Genomic DNA, 7,814 nt, shown 5'->3' on the forward strand with positions numbered 1-7,814 from the left:
CCCTGACAAGAGGAACAGCAGAGCCAGAGTGAGACCAGGCAGTGACCTTCCTGAGCACTTCTAGATCTGTTCCACAGTCCGCAGACAAAGGTAGGGCAGGGCACAGTATATTCTGTAACAGTGCTGCACAGGTCATCAATAAAGGCATGAATCAGGTGTGCACTTAGGCAGCCCATGGTGTCACCTGCCCCTATGGACACATCCAAGGGTTGTTTGCAGTGCATATATCACAGGCATGTGGACATCACCACGTTTTAATTAAATATCATATATCTTTCAATTATCTATGAGCTATCCCTCTGCCATGTAATGTTCTGTTCACTCATTAAAGATGATGTTTTCAGATTCTTCCTCTCCGGAAGCCAAACTGCTTCAGTACCAAGAGCTGAATTGTCAAAGCCTCAGAGGGAGAAAGGGGAATAGTATTCTTAATATCAGAAACTGAAAAATGAGTTTTTCATACCTCACCACATGGGGCTTTGTTCTGCTCTGCAGCAGCTAAAGCACTGCATCCAAACCTGTCTTCTGTCACCAGTGACTTCTGGCAGAAGGCATGGCAGGTTGGTGTGTTGCGATGTCTCCCTCAACTGCAACTCCAAGATCTGCTCAAGCTCCTTTGTCAGCACCATTAATATTATGTCATCCTCAAAGCAGATGTAAGGGCAAAGGTACATGTCACAGCTTGAGCTGATCCAGCAACTTGTTCCATCTTTTCCCCCGCACCTTTCCTGCACTTGCTTTGGCACACCTCATATTCATCCACAACCAGCGCTGCTTGCCAAGGTGGCAGAAAAGCACTCCTAAGCAAAACAATTCAGAAAGAGCAACTTTCTGCCAGGTCCCTGAGTTGAGTTGTCTCAGGTCAAACCTTGTGAGAACCATGCTAAGAATGGGATAGAGACATGAGGAAACCAGACTCTTTGGGAAGGCATGGGCAGTTAAGCAGCTTCCCTGCAAGGTCACTCTCCTCTAGTCTGCGTTTCAGCTTTGGATGGATCCTGAGTTTAGGATTCAGGTAGAACCTGTGTTCCAGATTCAGAGTTAGTTAAATCGGATAAAGTTGAGGCTGGGCTTTGACCCCAGCAGCTTTACAGCTAGGGAAGAGCACCTTGTTTGTAGGAGGCTGTTGATGGCTGTTAATGGATGATCCAATCAGGACCTTCCACATCCTCTCTTTGGGAAAAAGAACTATAAATACCACAAGCCTTTAATGATGTTAGCACTAACAAAGCTCAGCTAGCATCAGGGAAAATGTGTCAAAGCAGTAAACATTGCTAATACACGATTTTTGTAAAACAAACACGCAGTGATTCTTAAATATCAGTTCCTTTTTAAGAATCTGACTGCCAAAATCCATGTATGTATTTTCATGCTTTAGAGAGATTTATCTTACCTTTGTGATTCAGAGTGATAAGAGCTACATACAGCACTTATATTTAAAAGGAAATACAAAACACCCTAAATAATGTTCTGTTTGTCTTTGAACAGATTCATTTTTAAAGCAGATATTTCTCTACAGAAACCATATCCTTTGTTACCACAGATAGCAAAGTTTTTTCTGGGATTAAACAGTAAACCCCAACTACAGAGAAGTCTGTCTGTCTCAGTGCACCATAATAAAACACAATCTGTCCAAGACAATATCAACCCACCAGCCAGAAGACCAAAGCTTTAGCTGAGCTGGATGTATTGCCTGGGATTGCAAGTCAGACAGCCCTCAGAAAGAGTTTACCACACCAAGAAGTTCTTAGTATTAAAAGGATTTTTACTAAAATGATTAAAATATTTACTTTGTTTTTAATTTCTCATAGACATCAAGCTCTCATTTAACATAAGCATAGGAGATGACAAAGAAGAAAGCCAGAGATGAAGTGTTCAAAACAGTCTTCATTCTCTCCATCTTTGCTGCTGGTTTGCAGTTGCTGAGTTTTCACACTTCTTGTTCTTCCAAGAAAAATAAGAATTGAGTGTGATATTTAAAAAAAAACTTAAGACAATGACTCCTAGTACCTAAATCTATCCTCCTCCAGTTTAAAGTCATTTCCTTCATCTTTTGAAAACTCCCTCCCCAGCTTTCCTGTAGACCTCCTTCAGGTACTGGAAGGTCACTATAAGGTCCCCCAAGAGCCTTCTCTTCTGTAGGCTGAAGATCCTCAGCTCTCTCAGCTTATCCTCGTAGAGGAGGTGCTCCAGTCCTCTGATCATCTTTGTGGCCCTCCTCTGGACCCACTCCAACAGCTCAATGTCCTGTTGTGTTGGGGGCCCCAGAACTGGACACAGCACTTCAGATTGGGTCTCACAAGAGCAGAGTAGAGGGACAGAATCACCTCTCTTGACCTGCTGGTCACACTGCTTTTGATGCAAGCCAATGGTTGGCTCTCTGGGCTGCAAATGCATTTTGCAGGCTCATGTTGAATCTCGCAACCAACTCTCCCAAATCCTTCCACTTTATCTTATTTTACCTCCATTCCTACCAGCCGAAAATGTGGAGGGGCTCAATGAATGTGCATTTTAACTGTCGTGCCTTACTTGCATAATTATGGTGCTCTGCTTTCTTTGTTCTTGTAATACTGCATGATTCAAGCTAAATCAGTGCTAACAAACAAACTCAAGATTTTTAAAACTGCCTGAGAAGTCACAATGTCTTCCATTGAATTATTTAAGATAATTAAAGCAGCATATTTCTGCCCTTTTCTTTCTATCTCACAGTCATTGGTGCATTTACATACCTAGTATAATCTTGATTTCTTTGAACTAGAAGGAGAATATTCTATGAAATATAAGGCACATTAAAATTGCTACAATTACATCCACTCCAGTAGTTGTATCAATATAATTTTATCAAAAATATATACATTAATTGACTATAAAATTGTGCACAGCCAGGTCATGAATAATATGTTACCTTTGCATACCTAAATGCTTATGTGTATCACAAAAATTTCCTCAGTTTTGTTGAAAAATATATAGCATCTACTTTGCTATTAATTTATTACTAAATAAAAAAAAAAATAAAGATCACAGTAAAAAGTTCTAGATTTGGTTTGTGGGGAGATAAAAAGTAAATATAAATGTAATCTTTTTCTTTTTTCAGAGTTTGATGACTATGAACAGATGTTCATGATCTTAGACATGTTATTGTACATGTATTTACCAAAGCTGTCCTAATCACAGCTTGCAGAACTGATCACTTACCATATCTAGTTAAGGCTATTTCTCCTGATACAGAACCATGAAAGCACTGTTCCCAAATTTTCTTCTGAATGGCTTGATAATAAAACATCAAGATTTGTTTTCTTCTCTTAAAATAATATGTTTCTAATAAAATTCTTCACAAAATTAAAGTAGTATTTGGCATCAATTTTATAAGATGTTTGCCAGATGTTATTCTGGGCAAGTACTGTCTCAGTATTACTTTGGCTGCTTAAGATGTAAAATACTTGTTCATAACAAGTCATAAAATTAACAGTTCACACAATTTACACAAACAGTTGCAGACTCAGTTGTAGGAGTAAACTGCAGTCGGTCTGTCCTGGGCACAGTTCCAAGCGCTCTCATGGCAGGACATATGCTTTATTCTATTAGAATTTGAATTTCTTTTTTGTAAGTAAGGTTTAATTAAGATGCACTTCTGAGGATCTTGTTCTTACAGTTGATCCTCTGATAGGCAGTTGGTTTTATTCTTTAATTTTTTTCCTGCCTCAAGTGCTAAGAGCAAGCTTCCCAGCTGCATGGTAGCAACAAAAATTGATGGTATTAAGTAACAATCATGTTACAAGTTTTACAGTCAGAATCCAGACCAGTTTCACTCAGCTCACACTGAAATATACCATTCCTCTTAAATTCCAGGCTCCTGTCCTGGTGTCTGAACAGGGTGGAGGCAGTTTCACACTCTTTGCCACGTGGCTCCCACTCTCTTGGCTGGTAAAATGATGACAACCTTCAGCACAGCACGAACCACTTGCAGCTCAGAAAAAAAAAAAACAAACACACAACACAAACACACCACCACCAAGTATTATTAAAAACTGCCTTTTCAAAAATGCTTTGTTGTTTCCTCACAGGCAGCAGTAGTTTCCCCCAGTGAACCTTTCAAAAAGGAATGCAAAAAAGAAAACTCAAGACTGCACATAGTGAGTGGAAAAGATAGGCTCTTAAGAAGATTTTTCAAATGTTGGGGAAAAAAATGATACTGTCAATACTTTAAGTGCTTACAGAGTCCTTTGGAAAAAGTGAAAAGGAGTCAGAATGCTGTAGGCACAATGTGGTGACTTTACTGTTAGATAAGGGGCTTTAATGGAGAAAGACTTTGTGGAACAACAGTGTTGTCAATTTCTTAAGAAATAGAATAAATGCAAAATATTACAACCAGTGGAAGCCAGCAATTAAGATGCTGATTTTACTTATGATTTAATTCATATATTTTTAAAGCATTAATTGGGTAGACAAGCCAGTGTTCCCACTAACAGCATGACCTAAGCAAGTTCCTAAACCATTCTCACAATGGATTAATTGCCCTTTATTCATGTTTTCCATTATCTCTAGATTTCTTAGAGATTGCTGTTAAATAATTGTGGTGAGTTGTCATTTTTTTTCTACTGCCTGCTTGACAATGAAATGTTAGCATGTCAGGATGCTGTAGTATGACCAAATAAAACCTCTAGACATGCTGATCTGCACATTTCCTGCACAAAAAAAAAATCCATGATTAGGCACAGTTCATAGGATCATAGAATAGCTTAGGTTGGAAGGGACCTTTAAGATCATCTAGTTATTTTTACATACTGTCAACAAACAGATCAATCCTACTTCATAGTTCCCTCACTGCCTTTCTTGGCAAGTCAGAGGGTTAGTAGCTATTTATTGACTAAGCCCAGTAGAGAGTCAGTAGCAACTTCAAGGGAGCTCAAGCCTGGACAGCACACAGCAACACCACATTTAGGAATCTGGGTGCCCAAAGCAGATGATGGTGTTTAGTAAAGGCTTCCCTTGATTTGAGATAGTGTAAGCAGATACCAGGTAATTGCAGAGATGGAAGAAGCCAGGCACATGTTCAAATGTGTAGGACTATGTTAAGTGAGCCACTACATGATTCATTCTATAGCAATTTTGAGAGAAAATACCTATTTTTTCTGGGTATATGGAAAGAAGAGAAAAACACTGGGAGAGTACTCATGACTAAGCTTGTCTCCCCTTGTGTGTTGATGTATGGAAACTTCATCTGAGCTCTTATCTGTCCTGCTGTGCTCTGAACTGTCTGATATTATGGCCTGGATAAGAAAAAAACTCTTAAAGTTGTTCCTTTTCACTCTTTCCTAAGGAAGAAAAACTTGTTTATGTTTTGCAAACAAAGATTTTAGCAGATGACCACACCCTAACTTAACCAGAAATTATTACGTGACTATGCCTTCTGGCTTGGTTAGGAATCAGAGAGATCTGTGCCACATTGCACTGTAATTTGAGATGTTGATTGTACTTCTTTCTTTCAGCTCGCTCTAGGTACGAGTCTATCCTGAGGCCCCAAGAGTCTGTCCTCAACACCATGGTACATTCCAGGAGTTACTGGAAGCATTATTTTTAGAGTTACCTACTTACATTTTTTACAGAGTGGATCGGTTCATGTTCCCCCCCCCCCCCCCCGAGTTTCTGCTAAAAATTCCCATTCCTTTCCCCATGGAAGACAAAAAACATAAATAAACGTTTTAATTATCATCTTACAGAGTAAGTTGCTATTTCAGGAACAAGATATCTGAACATATGTGTATTGCAGATGTGACTGGGAGTAGTTACTGCATCAGTAACAAAGGTGGGCTGATTTTGGGGAGTCCAGCTTGAGATATTCTATGATTCCATGAGAAGTGGATCATCCCGCTAACCTGCCTCATTTGAGCAACATATTTTTGTGCAGACAAAAATAAATTCACGCGCTAAGAAACAAAGAACATAGAAGTTTGTGTGTGCATGTATTTTAATGCATAAATGCTATGCTACATATTATTTTGTGCTTCAGGATATATATACCCCAGCAATTTTCAGAAGACCTTAGTCTTCTGAAAGGCAATAAAGGTCGGGGAACATAAGTCTGCTTTGTGGGGTCACAGCTGAGAAAGCACAGGAATTATGCTACAAGAATTCACTTTGCTCTGGTGGAGACATACACTGTGCTCTCTACCTGACAGTGATAACTCAGCATAATAACTCAGCATACTGCTTTCCAGTAGTAGTGCAAACCCTTCGCAGTGGGCCACATCAGAGCACTGGAAATGGAGACTTGCACAGATACAAAGCATTCTCACAGTCAACAGCCACATGCCTGTTAACCTTCAGGAACACTACTATCCATAACACAAAGTAATGAATATTAAAAGATTTGCTATAGTCTCACATCTATTATCTGTCAAACAAGAGCTGCATAGTTGGTAAGGAAGCCATAGCTTGTCTTGGCCAGAAAGGCAAAGAATGCGTACAATGAATTGTCTGAAAGTCTAGCATTGGTCCAGGTCCAGTCCTAATATAGAGACAGAATTCAAAATCTTCAAATGCCTCAGTTTTTATTACTTTGCAAGAAAAGAAACTCAGCTAAACATTTGACATGCACACTAATCCTTATCAAATTCCTGAGAAAAAAAAAAAAACACCCTTGAATTTAAACTAGTATTTACTTTATTAGATTTTATATGAATATTTCTGGTCCCTACTTCCCCAGCAGATGAAAGTCACTATGAGTAAAAATGCAGGGGTTCTGTCTTTCTCCTAGCTCATTAGCATGCTTCCAAAACATCTTCCATCTCTCTCTAAGACTTTTTTTTCTGTTTCACTACCTAAAAAATAGTTTCCTGAACCTACATCACAAGGCTCCTCAAACTCACTGAGATCCTCTTTTAAACATTAGTAAGATCCAGCAATTGTCCTCATTTATCCTCACATAACTCAAGTAGGCACCTTTAGTATTGCCAAAGGGTGTATAATCAATGAATATTTAGATGTTATAATTATGAAATAAACAAGAGAGTTAGGCAAAACAGGTTATAATAACAAAAAAAAAAAAAAAAAAAAATAGATAGGACGCTTACCCATATCCTGGGCTCGCTTATGAAACTCCAGCAGAATGGATCTCCAGAAGAGAACCTTCCCGCTGGTAGTCAGCTCTTAAATGGGTCTAGGAGAGGTGGAGCCAGGCTCCACCCCTTCCAGCAGCACAGGTGAATTGCCTTCACCTGTGCTCCCACAGCTGACTCATTGCTCACCTCAGGTGATCAATCAGAGGTTCAGGCCATAGAATAATCATAGAATAATTCAGGTTGGAAAAGACCTCCAAGATCACCCAGTCCAACCCCATGACTCAGCAGTTCCCATACAAAAGGTTATGGTGAAAGCAAGAGCAAAAGACTGCATTTGAGGACGGCAGCATTTTCATTTTAGTGATGTAGCACATGATAGGACATTGATCTTTGTAAAGCACACAATTAAATTCAGTTAATGAAACATATTAAACCAACGTGAAATGTGTTATGCAGTGTTCGTAATGCAGTCAGTATGACAAAACTAATTTACTGTTATGCCAACATATAGAAATGTAGAGGAGTAAATTATACAACAAGAACACACAAAACATACTTATTTGCTCATGAACAAATGTATGCTATGAAATGTGACACACACATGTAGTAACTAAAGAAAAAGGAGGCATCCAGGATAGCTTACAGAAATAATTAAATTATCTTATTTTCCAGCTAATACCTATGGTTTTGAACTAGAGCAGGATTGTTTACTAATTTATTTGACTGTCACAGACTCAGCGACAGATACATAGA

At 38.9% G+C, this 7,814-nt stretch overlaps 1 long non-coding RNA gene across 1 annotated transcript; it reads right to left on the reverse strand.

Annotated features, from left to right (window-relative positions):
* Positions 1 to 1,825: 1,825 nt before the first annotated feature.
* Positions 1,826 to 7,103, reverse strand: LOC149917856 (uncharacterized). Its single transcript, XR_016467299.1, has 4 exons — positions 7,074 to 7,103; positions 3,801 to 3,921; positions 3,196 to 3,267; positions 1,826 to 1,944 (listed from the first exon to the last, which is right to left on the reverse strand). It is a non-coding gene; the product is annotated as an uncharacterized LOC149917856 (long non-coding RNA).
* Positions 7,104 to 7,814: the final 711 nt, after the last annotated feature.

The sequence above is a fragment of the Phasianus colchicus genome, chromosome 5 (genome assembly GCF_987193195.1).
Source record: "Phasianus colchicus chromosome 5, bPhaCol1.hap1.1, whole genome shotgun sequence".
Lineage (NCBI taxonomy): Eukaryota > Metazoa > Chordata > Aves > Galliformes > Phasianidae > Phasianus > Phasianus colchicus.